The 20,829-nt window shown below is 50.5% G+C and overlaps 26 non-coding genes across 26 annotated transcripts; all 26 read left to right on the forward strand.

Annotated features, from left to right (window-relative positions):
• The first annotated feature begins 739 nt into the window (after nucleotides 1-739).
• On the forward strand, nucleotides 740-813 carry TRNAI-AAU (transfer RNA isoleucine (anticodon AAU)). Its single transcript has one exon. It is a non-coding gene; the product is annotated as a tRNA-Ile (tRNA).
• Nucleotides 814-1,795: 982 nt separating this feature from the next.
• TRNAI-AAU (transfer RNA isoleucine (anticodon AAU)) lies at nucleotides 1,796-1,869 on the forward strand. The gene has a single exon. It is a non-coding gene; the product is annotated as a tRNA-Ile (tRNA).
• Nucleotides 1,870-2,170: 301 nt separating this feature from the next.
• On the forward strand, nucleotides 2,171-2,244 carry TRNAI-AAU (transfer RNA isoleucine (anticodon AAU)). The gene has a single exon. It is a non-coding gene; the product is annotated as a tRNA-Ile (tRNA).
• Nucleotides 2,245-2,791: 547 nt separating this feature from the next.
• TRNAI-AAU (transfer RNA isoleucine (anticodon AAU)) lies at nucleotides 2,792-2,865 on the forward strand. Its single transcript has one exon. It is a non-coding gene; the product is annotated as a tRNA-Ile (tRNA).
• A 368-nt stretch (nucleotides 2,866-3,233) lies between these two features.
• TRNAI-AAU (transfer RNA isoleucine (anticodon AAU)) lies at nucleotides 3,234-3,307 on the forward strand. Its single transcript has one exon. It is a non-coding gene; the product is annotated as a tRNA-Ile (tRNA).
• Nucleotides 3,308-3,854: 547 nt separating this feature from the next.
• Nucleotides 3,855-3,928, forward strand: TRNAI-AAU (transfer RNA isoleucine (anticodon AAU)). Its single transcript has one exon. It is a non-coding gene; the product is annotated as a tRNA-Ile (tRNA).
• A 348-nt stretch (nucleotides 3,929-4,276) lies between these two features.
• TRNAI-AAU (transfer RNA isoleucine (anticodon AAU)) lies at nucleotides 4,277-4,350 on the forward strand. Its single transcript has one exon. It is a non-coding gene; the product is annotated as a tRNA-Ile (tRNA).
• Nucleotides 4,351-4,487: 137 nt separating this feature from the next.
• TRNAI-AAU (transfer RNA isoleucine (anticodon AAU)) lies at nucleotides 4,488-4,561 on the forward strand. Its single transcript has one exon. It is a non-coding gene; the product is annotated as a tRNA-Ile (tRNA).
• Nucleotides 4,562-5,120: 559 nt separating this feature from the next.
• On the forward strand, nucleotides 5,121-5,194 carry TRNAI-AAU (transfer RNA isoleucine (anticodon AAU)). The gene has a single exon. It is a non-coding gene; the product is annotated as a tRNA-Ile (tRNA).
• A 1,212-nt stretch (nucleotides 5,195-6,406) lies between these two features.
• Nucleotides 6,407-6,480, forward strand: TRNAI-AAU (transfer RNA isoleucine (anticodon AAU)). Its single transcript has one exon. It is a non-coding gene; the product is annotated as a tRNA-Ile (tRNA).
• A 770-nt stretch (nucleotides 6,481-7,250) lies between these two features.
• Nucleotides 7,251-7,324, forward strand: TRNAI-AAU (transfer RNA isoleucine (anticodon AAU)). Its single transcript has one exon. It is a non-coding gene; the product is annotated as a tRNA-Ile (tRNA).
• A 348-nt stretch (nucleotides 7,325-7,672) lies between these two features.
• TRNAI-AAU (transfer RNA isoleucine (anticodon AAU)) lies at nucleotides 7,673-7,746 on the forward strand. Its single transcript has one exon. It is a non-coding gene; the product is annotated as a tRNA-Ile (tRNA).
• Nucleotides 7,747-8,114: 368 nt separating this feature from the next.
• TRNAI-AAU (transfer RNA isoleucine (anticodon AAU)) lies at nucleotides 8,115-8,188 on the forward strand. Its single transcript has one exon. It is a non-coding gene; the product is annotated as a tRNA-Ile (tRNA).
• A 136-nt stretch (nucleotides 8,189-8,324) lies between these two features.
• On the forward strand, nucleotides 8,325-8,398 carry TRNAI-AAU (transfer RNA isoleucine (anticodon AAU)). Its single transcript has one exon. It is a non-coding gene; the product is annotated as a tRNA-Ile (tRNA).
• Nucleotides 8,399-9,168: 770 nt separating this feature from the next.
• On the forward strand, nucleotides 9,169-9,242 carry TRNAI-AAU (transfer RNA isoleucine (anticodon AAU)). Its single transcript has one exon. It is a non-coding gene; the product is annotated as a tRNA-Ile (tRNA).
• Nucleotides 9,243-9,379: 137 nt separating this feature from the next.
• TRNAI-AAU (transfer RNA isoleucine (anticodon AAU)) lies at nucleotides 9,380-9,453 on the forward strand. The gene has a single exon. It is a non-coding gene; the product is annotated as a tRNA-Ile (tRNA).
• Nucleotides 9,454-9,589: 136 nt separating this feature from the next.
• Nucleotides 9,590-9,663, forward strand: TRNAI-AAU (transfer RNA isoleucine (anticodon AAU)). Its single transcript has one exon. It is a non-coding gene; the product is annotated as a tRNA-Ile (tRNA).
• Nucleotides 9,664-11,074: 1,411 nt separating this feature from the next.
• Nucleotides 11,075-11,148, forward strand: TRNAI-AAU (transfer RNA isoleucine (anticodon AAU)). The gene has a single exon. It is a non-coding gene; the product is annotated as a tRNA-Ile (tRNA).
• Nucleotides 11,149-11,284: 136 nt separating this feature from the next.
• TRNAI-AAU (transfer RNA isoleucine (anticodon AAU)) lies at nucleotides 11,285-11,358 on the forward strand. Its single transcript has one exon. It is a non-coding gene; the product is annotated as a tRNA-Ile (tRNA).
• A 770-nt stretch (nucleotides 11,359-12,128) lies between these two features.
• TRNAI-AAU (transfer RNA isoleucine (anticodon AAU)) lies at nucleotides 12,129-12,202 on the forward strand. The gene has a single exon. It is a non-coding gene; the product is annotated as a tRNA-Ile (tRNA).
• A 137-nt stretch (nucleotides 12,203-12,339) lies between these two features.
• TRNAI-AAU (transfer RNA isoleucine (anticodon AAU)) lies at nucleotides 12,340-12,413 on the forward strand. Its single transcript has one exon. It is a non-coding gene; the product is annotated as a tRNA-Ile (tRNA).
• A 136-nt stretch (nucleotides 12,414-12,549) lies between these two features.
• TRNAI-AAU (transfer RNA isoleucine (anticodon AAU)) lies at nucleotides 12,550-12,623 on the forward strand. The gene has a single exon. It is a non-coding gene; the product is annotated as a tRNA-Ile (tRNA).
• A 1,813-nt stretch (nucleotides 12,624-14,436) lies between these two features.
• TRNAI-AAU (transfer RNA isoleucine (anticodon AAU)) lies at nucleotides 14,437-14,510 on the forward strand. The gene has a single exon. It is a non-coding gene; the product is annotated as a tRNA-Ile (tRNA).
• A 770-nt stretch (nucleotides 14,511-15,280) lies between these two features.
• Nucleotides 15,281-15,354, forward strand: TRNAI-AAU (transfer RNA isoleucine (anticodon AAU)). Its single transcript has one exon. It is a non-coding gene; the product is annotated as a tRNA-Ile (tRNA).
• Nucleotides 15,355-18,237: 2,883 nt separating this feature from the next.
• On the forward strand, nucleotides 18,238-18,311 carry TRNAI-AAU (transfer RNA isoleucine (anticodon AAU)). Its single transcript has one exon. It is a non-coding gene; the product is annotated as a tRNA-Ile (tRNA).
• A 2,257-nt stretch (nucleotides 18,312-20,568) lies between these two features.
• TRNAI-AAU (transfer RNA isoleucine (anticodon AAU)) lies at nucleotides 20,569-20,642 on the forward strand. Its single transcript has one exon. It is a non-coding gene; the product is annotated as a tRNA-Ile (tRNA).
• The last annotated feature ends 187 nt before the right edge of the window (nucleotides 20,643-20,829 follow it).

Below are 20,829 nucleotides of genomic sequence, written 5' to 3' on the forward strand. Positions count from 1 at the left end.
CATTTTGTGTGCAACAGTAACTATCTTGATGGAAGACTGGCAGAAAGCAAGGCTTAGAAAGTGGCAAGTTAAACATCGCACTCAATAACCGGTTAGCTCAGTTGGTTAGAGCGTGGTGCTAATAACGCCAAGGTCGTGGGTTCAAACCCCGTACGGGCCAGCCTTTAGCATCGCCAAAGACCCACGGTGACGTCTTAGTCTCGTTTCAAGGCATTTTGTGTGCAAAATTTTGAGAAGCATGGCTCCACATGGCCGGTTGATAGCAGACTGGCAGAAAGCAGGGCTTAGAAAGTGGCAAGTTAAGCATGGCACCACATGGCCGGTTAGCTCAGTTGGTTAGAGCGTGGTGCTAATAACGCCAAGGTCAAGGGTTCGATCCCTATGCGGGCCAGCATTTAGCATCGCCCACGACCCACAGTGGAGTTTTGGTCTCGTTTCAAGGCATTTTGTGTGCAACGTTTGACGTATTGATGGATGAGTGGCAGAAAACCGGGCTCAGAAAGCGGTAAGAGAAGCATGGCGCCACATGGTCGCTTAGCTCAGTTGGTTAGAGCGTGGTGCTAATAACGCCAAGGTCACGGGTTCGATCCCCGTACGGGCCAGCCTTTAGCATCGCCAAAGACCCACGGTGACGTCTTAGTCTCGTTTCAAGGCATTTTGTGTGCAACAGTGACCATCTTGATGGAAGACTGGCAGAAAGCAGGGCTTAGAAAATGGCAAGTTAAGCATGGCACTTAATGGCTGGTTAGCTCAGTTGGTTAGAGCGTGGTGCTAATAACGCCAAGGTCGCGGGTTCGATCCCCGTACGGGCCAGCCTTTAGCATCGCCAAAGATCCACAGTGGAGTTTTGGTCTTGTTTCAAGGCATTTTGTGTGCAATCTTTGACGTCTTGATGGAAGAGTGGCAGAAAACCTTGCTCAGAAAGCGGTAAGAGAAGAATGGCGCCACATGGCCGGTTAGCTCAGTTGGTTAGAGTATGGTGCTAATAACGCCAAGGTCGCGGTTTCGATCCCCGTACGGGCCAGCCTTTAGCATCGCCAAAGACCCACGGTGACGTTTTGGTCTCGTTTCAAGGCATTTTTTGTGCAAAAGTGATCATCTTGATGGAAGACTGGCAGACAGATGGGCTTAGAAAGCGGCAAATTAAGCATTGCACTTCTTGGCTGGTTAGCTCAGTTGGTTAGAGCGTGCTGCTAATAACGCCAAGGTCGTGGGTTCGATCCCCGTACGGGCCAGCCTTTAGCATTGCCAAAGCCCCACGGTGATGTTTTGGTCTCTTTTCAAGGCATTTTGTGTGCAACAGTGATCGTCTTGATGGAAGACTGGCAGAAAGATGGGCTTAGAAAGCGGCAAGTTAAGCATTGCACTTCATGGCCGGTTAGCTCAGTTGGTTAGAGCGTGGTGCTAATAACGCCAAGGTAGCGGGTTCGATGCCCGTACGGGCCAGTCTATAGCATCGCCAACGACCCACGGTGACGTTTTTTGTCTCGTTTCAAGGCATTTTTTGTGCAAAAGTGATCATCTTGATGGAAGACTGGCAGAAAGATGGGCTTAGAAAGCGACTAGTTAACCATTGTCCTTCATGGCCGTTTAGCCCAGTTGGTTAGAGCGTGGTGCTAATAACGCCAAGGTCGCGGATTCGATCCCCGTACGGGCCAGCCTTTAGCATCGCCAAAGTCCCACAGTGACGTCTTAGTCTCGTTTCAAGGCATTTTGTGTGCAACAGTGACCATCTTGATGGCAGACTGGCAGAAAGCAGGGCTTAGAAAGTGGCAAGTTAAGCATGGCGCTTAATGGCCGGTTAGCTCAGTTGGTTAGAGCGTGGTGCTAATAACGCCAAGGTCGCGGGTTCGATCCCCGTATGGGCCAGCATTTAGCATCGCCAAAGACCCACGGTGACGTTTTGGTCTCGTTTCAAGGCATTTTGTGTGCAACGTTTGACGTATTGATGGAAGAGTGGCAGTAAACCGGGCTCAGAAAGCGGTAAGAGAAGTATGGCGCCGTATGGCCGGTTAGCTCAGTTGGCTAGAGTGTGGTGCTAATAACGCCAAGGTCGCGGGTTCGATCCGCGTACGGGCCAGCCTTTAGCATCGCCAAAGACCCACGGTGACGTCTTAGTCTCGTTTCAAGGCATTTTGTGTGCAAAATTTTGAGAAGCATGGCTCCACATGGCCGGTTAGCTCAGTCGGTTAGAGCGTGGTGCTAATAACGCCAAGGTCGCGGGTTCGATCCCCGTACGGGCCAGCCTTTAGCATTGCCAAAGACCAACGGTGATGTTTTGGTTTCTTTTCAAGGCATTTTGTGTGCAACAGTGATAATCTTGATGGAAGACTGGCAGAAAGATGGGCTTAGAAAGCGGCAAGTTAAGCATTGCACTTCATGGCCGGTTAGCTCAGTTGGTTAGAGCATGGTGCTAATAACGCCAAGGTTCCCGTACTGGCCATCCTTTAGCATCGCCAAAGACCCACAGTGACGTCTTAGTCTCGTTTCAAGGCATTTTGTGTGCAACAGTGACCATCTTGATGGAAGACTGGCAGAAAGCAGGGCTTAGAAAGTGGCAAGTTAAGCATGGCACTTAATGGCCGGTTAGCTCAGTTGGTTAGAGCGTGGTGCAAATAACGCCAAGGTTGCGTTTTCGATCCCCGTACGGGCCAGCCTTTAGCATCGCCAAAGACCCACAGTGGAGTTTTGGTCTCGTTTCAAGGCATTTTGTGTGCAACGTTTGACGTTTTGATGGCAGAGTGGCAGTAAATCGGGCTCAGAAAGCCGTAAGAGAAGCATAGCGCCACATGGCCGGTTAGCTCAGTTGGTTAGAGCGTGGTGCTAATAACGCTAAGGTCGCGGGTTCGATCCCCGTATGGGCCAGCCTTCAGCATCGCCAAAGACGCACAGTGGAGTTTTGGTCTCGTTTCAAGGCATTTTGTGTACAACGTTTGACGTATTGATGGAAGAGTGGCAGTAAACCGGGCTCAGAAAGCGGTAAGAGAAGCATGGCGCCGTATGGCCGGTTAGCTCAGTTGGCTAGAGTGTGGTGCTAATAACGCCAAGGTCGCGGGTTCGATCCGCGTACGGGCCAGCCTTTAGCATCGCCAAAGACCCACGGTGACGTCTTAGTCTCGTTTCAAGGCATTTTGTGTGCAAAATTTTGAGAAGCATGGCTCCACATGGACTGTTGATGGCAGACTGGCAGAATGCAGGGCTTAGAAAGTGGCAAGTTAAGCATAGCACTTAATGGCCGGTTAGCTCAGTTGGTTAGAGCGTGGTGCTAATAACGCCAAGGTCGCGGGTTCGATCCCCGTACGGGCCAGCCTTTAGCATTGCCAAAGACCCACGGTGATGTTTTGGTTTCTTTTCAAGGCATTTTGTGTGCAACAGTGATAATCTTGATGGAAGACTGGCAGAAAGATGGGCTTAGAAAGCGGCAAGTTAAGCATTGCACTTCATGGCCGGTTAGCTCAGTTGGTTAGAGCATGGTGCTAATAACGCCAAGGTTCCCGTACTGGCCATCCTTTAGCATCGCCAAAGACCCACAGTGACGTCTTAGTCTCGTTTCAAGGCATTTTGTGTGCAACAGTGACCATCTTGATGGAAGACTGGCAGAAAGCAGGGCTTAGAAAGTGGCAAGTTAAGCATGGCACTTAATGGCCGGTTAGCTCAGTTGGTTAGAGCGTGGTGCAAATAACGCCAAGGTTGCATTTTCGATCCCCGTACGGGCCAGCCTATAGCATCGCCAAAGACCCACAGTGGAGTTTTGGTCTCGTTTCAAGGCATTTTGTGTGCAACGTTTGACGTTTTGATGGCAGAGTGGCAGTAAATCGGGCTCAGAAAGCCGTAAGAGAAGCATAGCGCCACATGGCCGGTTAGCTCAGTTGGTTAGAGCGTGGTGCTAATAACGCTAAGGTCGCGGGTTCGATCCCCGTATGGGCCAGCCTTCAGCATCGCCAAAGACGCACAGTGGAGTTTTGGTCTCGTTTCAAGGCATTTTGTGTACAACGTTTGAAGTGTTGATGGAAGAGTGGCAGTAAACCGGGCTCAGAAAGCGGTAAGAGAAGCATGGCGCCGTATGGCCGGTTAGCTCAGTTGGCTAGAGTGTGGTGCTAATAACGCCAAGGTCGCGGGTTCGATCCGCGTGTGGGCCAGCCTTTAGCATCGCCAAAGACCCATGGTGACGTTTTGGTCTCGTTTCAAGGCATTTTTTGTGCAAAAGTGATCTTCTTGATGGAAGACTGGCAGAAAGATAGGCTTAGAAAGCGGCAAGTTAAGCATTGCACTGCATGGCCAGTTAGCTCAGTTGGTTAGAGCGTGGTGCTAATAACGCCAAGGTCGCGGGTTCGATCCCCGTACGGGCCAGCCTTTAGCATCGCCAAAGACTCACGGTGACGTCTTAGTCTCGTTTAAAGACATCTTGTGTGCAACAGTGACCATCTTGATGGCAGACTGGCAGAAAGCAGGGCTTAGAAAGTGGCAAGTTAAACATGGCGCTTAATGGCCCGTTAGCTCAGTTGGTTAGAGCGTGGTGCTAATAACGCCAAGGTCGCGGGTTCGATCCCCGTACGGGCCAGCCTTTAGCATAGCCAAAATCCCACAGTGACGTTTTGGTCTTGTTTCAAGGCATTTTGTGTGCAATCTTTGATGTCTTGATGGAAGAGTGGCAGAAAACAGGGCTCACAAAGCAGAAAGAGAAGCAGGGGGCCACATGGCCAGTTAGCTCAGTTGGTTAGAGTGTGGTGCTAATAACGCCAAGGTCGCGGGTTCGATCCCCGTACGGGCAAGCTTTTAGCATCGCCAAAGACCCACAGTGGAGTTTTGGTCTCGTTTCAAGGCATTTTGTGTGCAACGTTTGACGTATTGATGGAAGAGTGGCAGTAAACCGGGCTCAGAAAGCGGTAAGAGAAGCATGGCGCCACATGGCCGGTTAGCTCAGTTGGTTAGAGTGTTGTGCTAATAACGCCAAGGTCGCGGGTTCGATCCCCGTACGGGCCAGCCTTTAGCATCGCCAAAGACCCACGGTGACGTTTTGGTCTCGTTTCAAGGCATTTTGTGTGCAACAGTGACCATCTTGATGGAAGACTGGCAGAAAGCAGGGCTTAGAAAGCGGCAAGTTAAGCATTGCACTTCATGGCCGGTTAGCTCAGTTGGTTAGAGCGTGGTGCTAATAACGCCAAGGTCGTGGGTTCGATCCCCGTACGGGCCAGCATTTAGCATCGCCAAAGTCCCACAGTGACGTATTAGTCTCGTTTCAAGGCATTTTGTGTGCAACAGTGACCATCTTGATGGCAGACTGGCACAAAGCAGGGCTTAGAAAGTGGCAAGTTAAGCATGGCGCTTAATGGCCGTTTAGCTCAGTTGGTTAGAGCGTGGTGCTAATAACGCCAAGGTCGCTGGTTCGATCCCCGTACGGACCAGCATTTAGCATCGCCAAAGTCCCACAGTGAAGTATTAGTCTCGTTTCAAGGCATTTTGTGTGCAACAGTGACCATCTTGATGGCAGACTGGCAGAAAGCAGGGCTTAGAAAGTGGCAAGTTAAGCATGGCGCTTAATGGCCGGTTAGCTCAGTCGGTTAGAGCGTGGTGCTAATAACGCCAAGGTCGCGGGTTCGATCCCTGTGCGGGCCAGCCTTTAGCATCCCCAAAGACCTACGGTGACGTCTTAGTCTCGTTTCAAGGCATTTTGTGTGCAAAATTTTGAGAAGCATGGCTCCACATGGCCGCTTGATAGCAGACTGGTAGAAAGCAGAGCTTAGAAAGTGGCAAGTTAAGCATGGCACCACATGGCCGGTTAGCTCAGTTGGTTAGAGCGTGGTGCTAATAACGCCAAGGTCACGGGTTCGATCCCTGTGCAGGCCAGCCTTTAGCATCCCCAAAGACCTACGGTGACGTTTTGGTCTCGTTTCAAGGCATTTTGTGTGCAACAGTGATCATCTTGATGGAAGGCTGGCAGAAAGATAGGCTTAAAAAGCGGCAAGTTAAGCGTTGCACTTCATGGCCGGGTAGCTCAGTTGGTTAGAGCGTGGTGCTAATAACGCCAAGGTCGCGAGTTCGATCCCCGTACGGGCCAGCCTTTAGCATCCCCAAAGACCCACGGTGACGTTTTGGTCTCGTTTCAAGGCATTTTTTGTGCAACAGTCATCATCTTGATTAAAGACTGGCAGAAAGATGGCCTTAGAAAGCAGCAAGTTAAACATTGCACTTAATGGCCGGTTAGCTCAGTTGGTTAGAGCGTGGTGCTAATAACGCCAAGGTTGCGGTTTCGATCCCCGTACGGGCCAGCCTTTAGCATCGCCAAAGACCCACAGTGGAGTTTTGGTCTCGTTTCAAGGCATTTTGTGTGCAACGTTTGACGTATTGATGGAAGAGTGGCAGTAAACCGGGCTCAGAAAGCGGTAAGAGAAGCAGGGCGCCACATGGCCGGTTAGCTCAGTTGGTTAGAGTGTGGTGCTAATAACGCCAAGGTCGCGGGTTCGATCCCCGTACGGGCCAGCCTTTAGCATCGCCAAAGACCCACGGTGACGTTTTGGTCTCGATTCAAGGCATTTTTTGTGCAAAAGTGATCTTCTTGATGGAAGACTGGCAGAAAGATGGGCTTAGAAAACGGCAAGTTAAGCATTGCACTTCATGGCCGGTTAGCTCAGTTGGTTAGAGCATGGTGCTAATAACACCAAGGTCGCGGGTTCGATCCCCGTACTGACCAGCCTTTAGCATCGCCAAAGACCCACGGTGACGTCTTAGTCTCGTTTCAAGGCATTTTGTGTGCAACAGTCACCATCTTGATGGAAGACTGGCAGAAAGCAGGGCTTAGAAAGTGTCAAATTAAGCATGGCACTTAATGGCCGGTTAGCTCAGTTGGTTAGAGCGTGGTGCTAATAACGCCAAGGTTGCGGTTTTGATCCATGTACGGGCCAGCCTTAAGCATCGCCAAAGACCCACAGTGGAGTTTTGGTCTCGTTTCAAGGCATTTTGTGTGCAACGTTTGACGTATTGATGGAAGAGTGGCAGTAAACCGGGCTCAGAAAGCGGTAAGAGAAGCATGGCGCCACATGGTCGCTTAGCTCAGTTGGTTAGAGCGTGGTGCTAATAACGCCAAGGTCGAGGGTTCGATCCCCGTACGGGCCAGCCTTTAGCATCGCCAAAGACTCACGGTGACGTCTTAGTCTCGTTTCAAGTCATCTTGTGTGCAACAGTGACCATCTTGATGGCAGACTGGCAGAAAGCAGGGCTTAGAAAGTGGCAAGTTAAACATGGCGCTTAATGGCCGGTTAGCTCAGTTGGTTAGAGCGTGGTGCTAATAACGCCAAGGTCGCGGGTTCGATCCCCGTACGGGCCAGCCTTTAGCATAGCCAAAATCCCACAGTGACGTTTTGGTCTTGTTTCAAGGCATTTTGTGTGCAATCTTTGATGTCTTGATGGAAGAGTGGCAGTAAACCGGGCTCAAAAAGCGGTAAGAGAAGCGTGGCGCCACATGGCCGGTTAGCTCAGTTGGTTAGAGTTTGGTGCTAATAACGCCAAGGTCGCGGGTTCTATCCTCGTACGGGCCAGCTTTTAGCATCGCCAAAGACCCACAGTGACGTCTTAGTCTCGTTTCAAGGCATTTTGTGTGCAACAGTGACCATCTTGATGGCAGACTGGCAGAAAGCAGGGCTTAGAAAGTGGCAAGTTAAGAACGGCGCTTAATGGCCGGTTAGCTCAGTTGGTTAGAGCGTGGTGCTAATAACGCCAAGGTCGCGGGTTCGATCCCCGTACGGGCCAGCATTTAGCATCGCCAAAGACCCACGGTGACGTCTTAGTCTCGTTTCAAGGCATTTTGTGTGCAAAATTTTGAGAAGCATGGCTCCACATGGCCGTTTGATGGCAGACTGGCAGAAAGCAGGGCTTAGAAAGTGGCAAGTTAAGCATGGCGCTTAATGGCCGGTTAGCTCAGTTGGATAGAGCGTGGTGCTAATAACGCCCAGGTCACGGGTTCGATCCCTGTACGGGCCAGCCTTTAGCATCGCCAAAGACCTACAGTGGAGTTTTGGTCTCGTTTCAAGGCATTTTGTGTGCAACGTTTGACGCATTGATGGAAGAGTGGCAGAAAACCGGGCTCAGAAAACGGTAAGAGAAGCATGGCGCCACATGGCCGGTTAGCTCAGTTGGTTAGAGCGTGGTGCTAATAACGCCAAGGTCGCGGGTTCGATACCCGTACGGGCCAGCCTTTAACATCGCCAAAGACCCACGGTGACGTTTTGGTCTCGATTCAAGGCATTTTTGTGCAAAAGTGATCTTCTTGATGGAAGACTGGCAGAAAGATGGGCTTAGAAAGCGGCAAGTTAAGCATTGCACTTCATGGCCGGTTAGCTCAGTTGGTTAGAGCATGGTGCTAATAACACCAAGGTCGCGGGTTCGATCCCCGTACTGGCCAGCCTTTAGCATCGCCAAAGACCCACGGTGACGTCTTAGTCTCGTTTCAAGGCATTTTGTGTGCAACAGTCACCATCTTGATGGAAGACTGGCAGAAAGCAGGGCTTAGAAAGTGTCAAATTAAGCATGGCACTTAATGGCCGGTTAGCTCAGTTGGTTAGAGCGTGGTGCTAATAACGCCAAGGTCGCGGGTTCGATCCCTGTATGGGCCAGCCTTCAGCATCGCCAAAGACCCACGGTGACGTCTTAGTCTCGTTTCAAGGCATTTTGTGTGCAACGTTTTTCGTATTGATGGAAGAGTGGCAGTAAACCGGGCTCAGAAAGCGGTAAGAGAAGCATGGCGCCACATGGCCGGTTAGCTCAGTTGGTTAGAGTGTGGTGCTAATAACGCCAAGGTCGCGGGTTCGATCCGCGTAAGGGCCAGCCTTTAGCATCGCCAAAGACCCACGGTGACGTTTTGGTCTCGTTTCAAGGCATTTTTTGTGCAAAAGTGATCTTCTTGATGGAAGACTGGCAGAAAGATAGGCTTAGAAAGCGGCAAGTTAAGCATTGCACTTCATGGCCAGTTAGCTCAGTTGGTTAGAGCGTGGTGCTAATAACGCCAAGGTCCCGGGTTTGATCCCCGTACGGGCCAACCTTTAGCATCGCCAAAGACCCACGGTGACGTCTTAGTCTCGTTTCAAGGCATTTTGTGTGCAACAGTCACCATCTTGATGGAAGACTGGCAGAAAGCAGGGCTTAGAAAGTGTCAAATTAAGCACGGTACTTAATGGCCGGTTAGCTCAGTTGGTTAGAGCGTGGTGCTAATAACGCCAAGGTCGCGGGTTCGATCCCCGTACGGGCCAGTCTTTAGCATCGCCAAAGACCCACGGTGACGTTTTGGTCTCGTTTCAAGGCATTTTTTGTGCAAAAGTGATCATCTTGAAGGAAGACTGGCAGAAAGCTGGGCTTAGAAAGCGACTAGTTAACCATTGTCCTTCATGGCCGGTTAGCTCAGTTGGTTAGAGCGTGGTGCTAATAACGCCAAGGTCGCGGGTGCGATCCCCGTACTGGCCATCCTTTAGCATTGCCAAAGACCCACGGTGACGTTTTGGTCTCGTTTCAAGGCATTTTTTGTGCAAAAGTGATCATCTTGAAGGAAGACTGGCAGAAAGATGGGCTTAGAAAGCGCAAGTTAAGCATTGCACTTCATGGCCGGTTAGCTCAGTTGGTTAGAGCGTGGTGCTAATAACGCCAAGGTCGCGGGTTCGATCCCCGTACGGGCCAGCCTTTAGCATCCCCAAAGACCCACGGTGACGTTTTGGTCTCGTTTCAAGGCATTTTGTGTGCAACAGTGACCATCTTGATGGAATACTGGCAGAAAGCAGGGCTTAGAAAGTGGCAAGTTAAGCATTGCGCTTAATGGCCGGTTAGCTCAGTTGGTTAGAGCGTGGAGCTAATAACGCCAAGGTCGTGGGTTCGATCCCCGTACGGGCCAGCTTTTAGCATCGCCAAAGACCCACAGTGGAGTTTTGGTCTCGTTTCAAGGCATTTTGTGTGCAACGTTTGACGTATTGATGGAAGAGTGGCAGAAAACCGGGCTCAGATAGCGGTAAGAGAAGCATGGTTCCACATGGCTGGGTAGCTCAGTTGGTTAGAGCGTGGTGCTAATAACGCCAAGGTCGCGGGGTCGATCCCCGTACGGGCCAGCCTTTAACATCGCCAAAGACCCACGGTGTCGTTTTGGTCTCGATTCAAGGCATTTTTTGTGCAACAATGACCATCTTGATGGAAGACTGGCAGAAAGCAGGGCTTAGAAAGTGGCAAGTTAAACATAGCACTTAATGCCTGGTTAGCTCAGTTGGTTAGAGCGTGGTGCTAATAACGCCAAGGTCGTGGGTTCGATCCCCGTACGGGCCAGCCTATAGCATTGCCAACGACCCACGGTGACATTTTGGTTTCTTTTCAAGGCATTTTGTGTGCAACAGTGATAATCTTGATGGAAGACTGGCAGAAAGATGGGCTTAGAAAGCGGCAAGTTAAGCATTGCACTTCATGGCCGGTTAGCTCAGTTGGTTAGAGCATGGTGCTAATAACGCCAAGGTTCCCGTACTGGCCATCCTTTAGCATCGCCAAAGACCCACAGTGACGTCTTAGTCTCGTTTCAAGGCATTTTGTGTGCAACAGTGACCATCTTGATGGCAGACTGGCAGAAAGCAGGGCTTAGAAAGTGGCAAGTTAAGAACGGCGCTTAATGGCCGGTTAGCTCAGTTGGTTAGAGCGTGGTGCTAATAACGCCCAGGTCACGGGTTCGATCCCTGTACGGGCCAGCCTTTAGCATCGCCAAAGACCCACGGTGACGTCTTAGTCTCGTTTCAAGGCATTTTGTGTGCAAAATTTTGAGAAGCATGGCTCCACATGGCCGTTTGATGGCAGACTGGCAGAAAGCAGGGCTTAGAAAGTGGCAAGTTAAGCATGGCGCTTAATGGCCGGTTAGCTCAGTTGGATAGAGCGTGGTGCTAATAACGCCCAGGTCACGGGTTCGATCCCTGTACGGGCCAGCCTTTAGCATCGCCAAAGACCTACAGTGGAGTTTTGGTCTCGTTTCAAGGCATTTTGTGTGCAACGTTTGACGTATTGATGGAAGAGTGGCAGAAAACCGGGCTCAGAAAACGGTAAGAGAAGCATGGCGCCACATGGCCGGTTAGCTCAGTTGGTTAGAGCGTGGTGCTAATAACGCCAAGGTCGCGGGTTCGATACCCGTACGGGCCAGCCTTTAACATCGCCAAAGACCCACGGTGACGTTTTGGTCTCGATTCAAGGCATTTTTGTGCAAAAGTGATCTTCTTGATGGAAGACTGGCAGAAAGATGGGCTTAGAAAGCGGCAAGTTAAGCATTGCACTTCATGGCCGGTTAGCTCAGTTGGTTAGAGCATGGTGCTAATAACACCAAGGTCGCGGGTTCGATCCCCGTACTGGCCAGCCTTTAGCATCGCCAAAGACCCACGGTGACGTCTTAGTCTCGTTTCAAGGCATTTTGTGTGCAACAGTCACCATCTTGATGGAAGACTGGCAGAAAGCAGGGCTTAGAAAGTGTCAAATTAAGCATGGCACTTAATGGCCGGTTAGCTCAGTTGGTTAGAGCGTGGTGCTAATAACGCCAAGGTCGCGGGTTCGATCCCTGTATGGGCCAGCCTTCAGCATCGCCAAAGACCCACGGTGACGTCTTAGTCTCGTTTCAAGGCATTTTGTGTGCAACGTTTTTCGTATTGATGGAAGAGTGGCAGTAAACCGGGCTCAGAAAGCGGTAAGAGAAGCATGGCGCCACATGGTCGGTTAGCTCAGTTGGTTAGAGTGTGGTGCTAATAACGCCAAGGTCGCGGGTTCGATCCGCGTAAGGGCCAGCCTTTAGCATCGCCAAAGACCCACGGTGACGTTTTGGTCTCGTTTCAAGGCATTTTTTGTGCAAAAGTGATCTTCTTGATGGAAGACTGGCAGAAAGATAGGCTTAGAAAGCGGCAAGTTAAGCATTGCACTTCATGGCCAGTTAGCTCAGTTGGTTAGAGCGTGGTGCTAATAACGCCAAGGTCCCGGGTTTGATCCCCGTACGGGCCAACCTTTAGCATCGCCAAAGACCCACGGTGACGTCTTAGTCTCGTTTCAAGGCATTTTGTGTGCAACAGTCACCATCTTGATGGAAGACTGGCAGAAAGCAGGGCTTAGAAAGTGTCAAATTAAGCACGGTACTTAATGGCCGGTTAGCTCAGTTGGTTAGAGCGTGGTGCTAATAACGCCAAGGTCGCGGGTTCGATCCCCGTACGGGCCAGTCTTTAGCATCGCCAAAGACCCACGGTGACGTTTTGGTCTCGTTTCAAGGCATTTTTTGTGCAAAAGTGATCATCTTGAAGGAAGACTGGCAGAAAGCTGGGCTTAGAAAGCGACTAGTTAACCATTGTCCTTCATGGCCGGTTAGCTCAGTTGGTTAGAGCGTGGTGCTAATAACGCCAAGGTCGCGGGTGCGATCCCCGTACTGGCCATCCTTTAGCATTGCCAAAGACCCACGGTGACGTTTTGGTCTCGTTTCAAGGCATTTTTTGTGCAAAAGTGATCATCTTGAAGGAAGACTGGCAGAAAGATGGGCTTAGAAAGCGCAAGTTAAGCATTGCACTTCATGGCCGGTTAGCTCAGTTGGTTAGAGCGTGGTGCTAATAACGCCAAGGTCGCGGGTTCGATCCCCGTACGGGCCAGCCTTTAGCATCCCCAAAGACCCACGGTGACGTTTTGGTCTCGTTTCAAGGCATTTTGTGTGCAACAGTGACCATCTTGATGGAATACTGGCAGAAAGCAGGGCTTAGAAAGTGGCAAGTTAAGCATTGCGCTTAATGGCCGGTTAGCTCAGTTGGTTAGAGCGTGGAGCTAATAACGCCAAGGTCGTGGGTTCGATCCCCGTACGGGCCAGCTTTTAGCATCGCCAAAGACCCACAGTGGAGTTTTGGTCTCGTTTCAAGGCATTTTGTGTGCAACGTTTGACGTATTGATGGAAGAGTGGCAGAAAACCGGGCTCAGATAGCGGTAAGAGAAGCATGGTTCCACATGGCTGGGTAGCTCAGTTGGTTAGAGCGTGGTGCTAATAACGCCAAGGTCGCGGGGTCGATCCCCGTACGGGCCAGCCTTTAACATCGCCAAAGACCCACGGTGTCGTTTTGGTCTCGATTCAAGGCATTTTTTGTGCAACAATGACCATCTTGATGGAAGACTGGCAGAAAGCAGGGCTTAGAAAGTGGCAAGTTAAACATAGCACTTAATGCCTGGTTAGCTCAGTTGGTTAGAGCGTGGTGCTAATAACGCCAAGGTCGTGGGTTCGATCCCCGTACGGGCCAGCCTATAGCATTGCCAAAGACCCACGGTGACATTTTGGTTTCTTTTCAAGGCATTTTGTGTGCAACAGTGATAATCTTGATGGAAGACTGGCAGAAAGATGGGCTTAGAAAGCGGCAAGTTAAGCATTGCACTTCATGGCCGGTTAGCTCAGTTGGTTAGAGCATGGTGCTAATAACGCCAAGGTTCCCGTACTGGCCATCCTTTAGCATCGCCAAAGACCCACAGTGACGTCGTAGTCTCGTTTCAAGGCATTTTGTGTGCAACAGTGACCATCTTGATGGAAGACTGGCAGAAAGCAGGGCTTAGAAAGTGGCAAGTTAAGCATGGCACTTAATGGCCGGTTAGCTCAGTTGGTTAGAGCGTGGTGCTAATAACGCCAAGGTTGCGGTTTCGATCCCCATACGGGCCAGCCTTTAGCATCGCCAAAGACCCATAGTGGAGTTTTGGTCTCGTTTCAAGGCATTTTGTGTGCAACAGTAACTATCTTGATGGAAGACTGGCAGAAAGCAAGGCTTAGAAAGTGGCAAGTTAAACATCGCACTCAATAACCGGTTAGCTCAGTTGGTTAGAGCGTGCTTCTAATAACGCCAAGGTCGCGGGTTCGATCCCCGTACGGGCCAGCCTTTAGCATCGCCAAGGACCCACGGTGACGTTTTGGTCTCGTTTCAAGGCATTTTGTGTGCAACAGTAACCATCTTGATGGAAGACTGGCAGAAAGCAAGGCTTAGAAAGTGGCAAGTTAAACATCGCACTCAATAACCGGTTAGCTCAGTTTGTTAGAGCGTGCTTCTAATAACACCAAAGTCGCGGGTTCGATCCCCGTACGGGCCAGCCTTTAGCATCCCCAAAGACCCACGGTCACGTTTTGGTCTCGTTTCAAGGCATTTTTTGTGCAACAGTGATCATCTTGATGGAAGGCTGGCAGAAAGATGGGCTTAAAAAGCGGCAAGTTAAGCATTGCCCTTCATGGCCGGGTGGCTCAGTTGGTTAGAGCGTGGTGCTAATAACGCCAAGGTCGTGGGTTCGATCCCCGTACGGGCCAGCCTTTAGCATCCCCAAAGACCCACGGTCACGTTTTGGTCTCGTTTCAAGGCATTTTTTGTGCAACAGTGATCATCTTGATTGAAGACTGGCAGAAAGATGGCCTTAGAAAGCAGCAAACTAAGCATTGCCCTTCATGGCCTGTTAGCTCAGTTGGTTAGAGCGTGGTGCTAATAACGCCAAGGTCGCGGGTTCGATCCCCGTACGGGCCAGCCTTTAGCATCGCCAAAGACCCACAATGGAGATTTGGTCTCGTTTCAAGGCATTTTGTGTGCAACGTTTGACGTCTTGATGCAAGAGTGGCAGAAAACCGGGCTCAGAAAGCGTTAAGAGAAGCGTGGCGCCACATGGCCGGTTAGCTCAGTTGGTTAGAGTTTGGTGCTAATAATGCCAAGGTCGCGGGTTCTATCCTCGTACGGGCCAGCTTTTAGCATCGCCAAAGACCCACGGTGACGTCTTAGTCTCGTTTCAAGGCATTTTGTGTGCAACAGTGACCATCTTTAAGGAAGACTCTCAGAAAGCAGGGCTTAGAAAGTGGCAAGTTAAACATGGCGCTTAATGGCCGCTTAGCTCAGTTGGTTAGAGCGTGGTGCTAATAACGCCAAGGTCGCGGGTTCGATCCCTGTACGGGCCAGCCTTTAGCATCGCCAAAGACCCACAGTGGAGTTTTGGTCTCGTTTCAAGGCATTTTGTGTGCAACGTTTGATGTATTGATGGAAGAGTGGCAGAAAACCGGGCTCAGAAAGCCGTAAGAGAAGCATAGTGCCACATGGCCGGTTAGCTCAGTTGGTTAGAGCGTGGTGCTAATAACGCCAAGGTCGAGGGTTAGATCCCTGTACGGGCCAGCCTTTAGCATTGCCAAAGACCCACGGTGACGTTTTGGTCTCGTTTCAAAGCATTTTTTGTGCAAAAGTGATTTTCTTGATGGAAGACTGGCAGAAAGATGGGCTTAGAAAGCGGCAAGTTAAGCATTGCACTTCATGGCCGGTTAGCTCAGTTGGTTAGAGCATGGTGCTAATAACACCAAAGTCGCGGGTTCGATCCCCGTACTGGCCAGCCTTTAGCATCGCCAAAGACCCACGGTGACGTCTTAGTCTCGTTTCAAGGCATTTTGTGTGCAACAGTCACCATCTTGATGGAAGACTGGCAGAAAGTAGGGCTTAGAAAGTGTCAAATTAAGCATGGCACTTAGTGGCCGGTTAGCTCAGTTGGTTAGAGCGTGGTGCTAATAACGTCAAGGTCGCGGGTTCGATCCCTGTACGGGCCAGCCTTTAGCATCGCCAAAGACCCACAGTGGAGTTTTGGTCTCGTTTCAAGGCATTTTGTGTGCAACGTTTGACGTATTGATGGAAGAGTGGCAGAAAACCGGGCTCAGATAGCGGTAAGAGAAGCATGGCTCCACATGGCTGGGTAGCTCAGTTGGTTAGAGCGTGGTGCTAATAACGCCAAGGTCGCGGGGTCGATCCCCGTACGTGCCAGCCTTTAACATCGCCAAAGACCCATGGTGACGTTTTGGTCTCGATTCAAGGCATTTTTTGTGCAACAATGACCATCTTGATGGAAGACTGGCAGAAAGCAGGGCTTAGAAAGTGGCAAGTTAAACATAGCACTTAATGCCTGGTTAGCTCAGTTGGTTAGAGCGTGGTGCTAATAACGCCAAGGTCGCGGGTTCGATCCCCGTACGGGCCAGCCTATAGCATTGCCAAAGACCCACGGTGATGTTTTGGTTTCTTTTCAAGGCATTTTGTGTGCAACAGTGATAATCTTGATGGAAGACTGGCAGAAAGATGGGCTTAGAAAGCGGCAAGTTAAGCATTGCACTTCATGGCCGGTTAGCTCAGTTGGTTAGAGCATGGTGCTAATAACGCCAAGGTTCCCGTACTGGCCATCTTTTAGCATCGCCAAAGACCCACAGTGACGTCTTAGTCTCGTTTCAAGGCATTTTGTGTGCAACAGTGACCATCTTGATGGAAGACTGGCAGAAAGCAGGGCTTAGAAAGTGGCAAGTTAAACATGACACTTAATGGCCGGTTAGATCAGTTGGTTAGAGCGTGGTGCTAATAACGCCAAGGTTGCGGTTTCGATCCCCGTACGGGCCAGCCTTTAGCATCGCCAAAGACCCACAGTGGAGTTTTGGTCTCGTTTCAAGGCATTTTGTGTGCAACGTTTGACGTATTGATGGAAGAGTGGCAGTAAACCGGGCTCAGAAAGCGGTAAGAGAAGCATGGCGCCACATGGCTGGTTCGCTCAGTTGGTTAGAGTGTGGTGCTAATAACGCCAAGGTCGCGGGTTCGATCCCCGTACGGGCCAGCCTTTAGCATCGCCAAAGACCCACGGTGACGTTTTGGTCTCGTTTCAAGGCATTTTTTGTGCAAAAGTGATCTTCTTGATGGAAGACTGGCAGAAAGATGGGCTTAGAAAGCGGCAAGTTAAGCATTGCACTTCATGGCCAGTTAGCTCACTTGGTTAGAGCGTGGTGCTAATAACGCCAAGGTCGCGGGTTCGATCCCCGTACGGGCCAGCCTTTAGCATTGCCAAAGACCCACGGTGACGTCTTAGTCTCGTTTCAAGGCATTTTGTGTGCAACAGTGACCATCTTGATGGAAGACTGGCAGAAAGCAGGGCTTAGAAAATGGCAAGTTAAGCATGGCACTTAATGGCTGGTTAGCTCAGTTGGTTAGAGGGTGGTGCTAATAACGCCAAGGTCGCGGGTTCGATCCCCGTACGGGCCAGCCTTTAGCATCGCCAAAGACCCACAGTGGAGTTTTGGTCTTGTTTCAAGGTATTTTGTGTGCAATCTTTGACGTCTTGATGGAAGAGTGGCAGAAAACCTTGCTCAGAAAGCGGTAAGAAAAGAATGGCGCCACATGGCCGGTTAGCTCAGTTGGTTAGAGTGTGGTGCTAATAACGCCAAGGTCGCGGTTTCGATCCCCGTACGGGCCAGCCTTTAGCATCGCCAAAGACCCACGGTGACGTTTTGGTCTCGTTTCAAGGCATTTTTTGTGCAAAAGTGATCATCTTGATGGAAGACTGGCAGAAAGATGGGCTTAGAAAGCGGCAAGTTAAGCATTGCACTTCATGGATGGTTAGCTCAGTTGGTTAGAGCGTGGTGCTAATAACGCCAAGGTCGTGGGTTCGATCCCCGTACAGGCCAGCCTTTAGCAAAGACCCACGGTGACGTCTTAGTCTCGTTTCAAGGCATTTTGTGTGCAACAGTGATCATCTTGATGGAAGACTGGCAGAAAGATGGGCTTAGAAAGCAGCAAGTTAAGCATTGCACTTCATGGCCGGTTAGCTCAGTTGGTTAGAGCGTGGTGCTAATAACGCCAAGGTAGCGGGTTCGATGCCCGTACGGGCCAGTCTATAGCATCGCCAAAGACCCACGGTGACGTTTTTGGTCTCGTTTCAAGGCATTTTTTGTGCAAAAGTGATCATCTTGATGGAAGACTGGCAGAAAGATGGGCTTAGAAAGCGACTAGTTAACCATTGTCCTTCCTGGCCGTTTAGCTCGGTTGGTTAGAGCGTGGTGCTAATAACGCCAAGGTCGCGGGTTCGTTCCCCGTACGGGCCAGCCTTTAGCATCGCCAAAGTCCCACAGTGACGTCTTAGTCTCGTTTCAAGGCATTTTGTGTGCAACAGTGACCATCTTGATGGCAGACTGGCAGAAAGCAGGGCTTAGAAAGTGGCAAGTTAAGCATGGCGCTTAATGGCCGGTTAGCTCAGTTGGTTAGAGCGTAGTGCTAATAACGCCAAGGTCGCGGGTTCGATCCCCGTATGGGCCAGCATTTTGCATCGCCAAAGACCCACGGTGACGTCTTAGTCTCGTTTCAAGGCATTTTGTGTGCAAAATTTTGAGAAGCATGGCTCCACATGGACTCTTGATGGCAGACTGGCAGAAAGCAGGGCTTAGAAAGTGGCAAGTTAAGCATAGCACTTAATGGCCGGTTAGCTCAGTTGGTTAGAGCGTGGTGCTAATAACGCCAAGGTCGCGGGTTCGATCCCCGTACGGGCCAGCCTTTAGCATTGCCAAAGACCCACGGTGATGTTTTGGTTTCTTTTCAAGGCATTTTGTGTGCAACAGTGATAATCTTGATGGAAGACTGGCAGAAAGATGGGCTTAGAAAGCGGCAAGTTAAGCATTGCACTTCATGGCCGGTTAGCTCAGTTGGTTAGAGCATGGTGCTAATAACGCCAAGGTTCCCGTACTGGCCATCCTTTAGCATCGCCAAAGACCCACAGTGACGTCGTAGTCTCGTTTCAAGGCATTTTGTGTGCAACAGTGACCATCTTGATGGAAGACTGGCAGAAAGCAGGGCTTAGAAAGTGGCAAGTTAAGCATGACACTTAATGGCCGGTTAGCTCAGTTGGTTAGAGCGTGGTGCTAATAACGCCAAGGTTGCGGTTTCGATCCCCATACGGGCCAGCCTTTAGCATCGCCAAAGACCCATAGTGGAGTTTTGGTCTCGTTTCAAGGCATTTTGTGTGCAACGTTTGACGTTTTGATGGAAGAGTGGCAGAAAATCGGGCTCAGAAAGCGGTAAGAGAAGCATGGCACCACATGGCCGGTTAGCTCAGTTGGTTAGAACGTGGTGCTAATAACGCCAAGGTAGCGGGTTCGATGCCCGTACGGGCCAGTCTATAGCATCGCCAAAGACCCACGGTGACGTTTTTGGTCTCGTTTCAAGGCATTTTTTGTGCAAAAGTGATCATCTTGATGGAAGACTGGCAGAAAGATGGGCTTAGAAAGCGACTAGTTAACCATTGTCCTTCCTGGCCGTTTAGCTTGGTTGGTTAGAGCGTGGTGCTAATAACGCCAAGGTAGCGGGTTCGATGCCCGTACGGGCCAGTCTATAGCATCGCCAAAGACCCACGGTGACGTTTTTGGTCTCGTTTCAAGGCATTTTTTGTGCAAAAGTGATCATCTTGATGGAAGACTGGCAGAAAGATGGGCTTAGAAAGCGACTAGTTAACCATTGTCCTTCCTGGCCGTTTAGCTCGGTTGGTTAGAGCGTGGTGCTAATAACGCCAAGGTCGCGGGTTCGTTCCCCGTACGGGCCAGCCTTTAGCATCGCCAAAGTCCCACAGTGACGTCTTAGTCTCGTTTCAAGGCATTTTGTGTGCAACAGTGACCATCTTGATGGAAGACTGGCAGAAAGCAGGGCTTAGAAAGTGGCAAGTTAAGCATGGTACTTAATGGCCGGTTAGCTCAGTTGGTTAGAGCGTGGTGCTAATAACGCCAAGGTTGCGGTTTCGATCCCCATACGGGCCAGCCTTTAGCATCGCCAAAGACCCATAGTGGAGTTTTGGTCTCGTTTCAAGGCATTTTGTGTGCAACGTTTGACGTTTTGATGGAAGAGTGGCAGAAAATCGGGCTCAGAAAGCGGTAAGAGAAGCATGGCGCCACATGGCCGGTTAGCTCAGTTGGTTAGAGCGTGGTGCTAATAACGCCAAGGTCGAGGGCTCGATCCCCGTACGGGCCAACCTTTAGCATCGCCAAAGACCCACGGTGACGTTTTGGTCTCGTTTCAAGGCATTTTGTGTGCAACAGTAACTATCTTGATGGAAGACTGGCAGAAAGCAAGGCTTAGAAAGTGGCAAGTTAAACATCGCACTCAATAACCGGTTAGCTCAGTTGGTTAGAGCGTGGTGCTAATAACGCCAAGGTCGTGGGTTCAAACCCCGTACGGGCCAGCCTTTAGCATCGCCAAAGACCCACGGTGACGTCTTAGTCTCGTTTCAAGGCATTTTGTGTGCAAAATTTTGAGAAGCATGGCTCCACATGGCCGGTTGATAGCAGACTGGCAGAAAGCAGGGCTTAGAAAGTGGCAAGTTAAGCATGGCACCACATGGCCGGTTAGCTCAGTTGGTTAGAGCGTGGTGCTAATAACGCCAAGGTCAAGGGTTCGATCCCTATGCGGGCCAGCATTTAGCATCGCCCACGACCCACAGTGGAGTTTTGGTCTCGTTTCAAGGCATTTTGTGTGCAACGTTTGACGTATTGATGGATGAGTGGCAGAAAACCGGGCTCAGAAAGCGGTAAGAGAAGCATGGCGCCACATGGTCGCTTAGCTCAGTTGGTTAGAGCGTGGTGCTAATAACGCCAAGGTCACGGGTTCGATCCCCGTACGGGCCAGCCTTTAGCATCGCCAAAGACCCACGGTGACGTCTTAGTCTCGTTTCAAGGCATTTTGTGTGCAACAGTGACCATCTTGATGGAAGACTGGCAGAAAGCAGGGCTTAGAAAATGGCAAGTTAAGCATGGCACTTAATGGCTGGTTAGCTCAGTTGGTTAGAGCGTGGTGCTAATAACGCCAAGGTCGCGGGTTCGATCCCCGTACGGGCCAGCCTTTAGCATCGCCAAAGATCCACAGTGGAGTTTTGGTCTTGTTTCAAGGCATTTTGTGTGCAATCTTTGACGTCTTGATGGAAGAGTGGCAGAAAACCTTGCTCAGAAAGCGGTAAGAGAAGAATGGCGCCACATGGCCGGTTAGCTCAGTTGGTTAGAGTATGGTGCTAATAACGCCAAGGTCG

The sequence above is a fragment of the Leptodactylus fuscus genome, chromosome 5 (genome assembly GCF_031893055.1).
Source record: "Leptodactylus fuscus isolate aLepFus1 chromosome 5, aLepFus1.hap2, whole genome shotgun sequence".
Taxonomy (NCBI): domain Eukaryota; kingdom Metazoa; phylum Chordata; class Amphibia; order Anura; family Leptodactylidae; genus Leptodactylus; species Leptodactylus fuscus.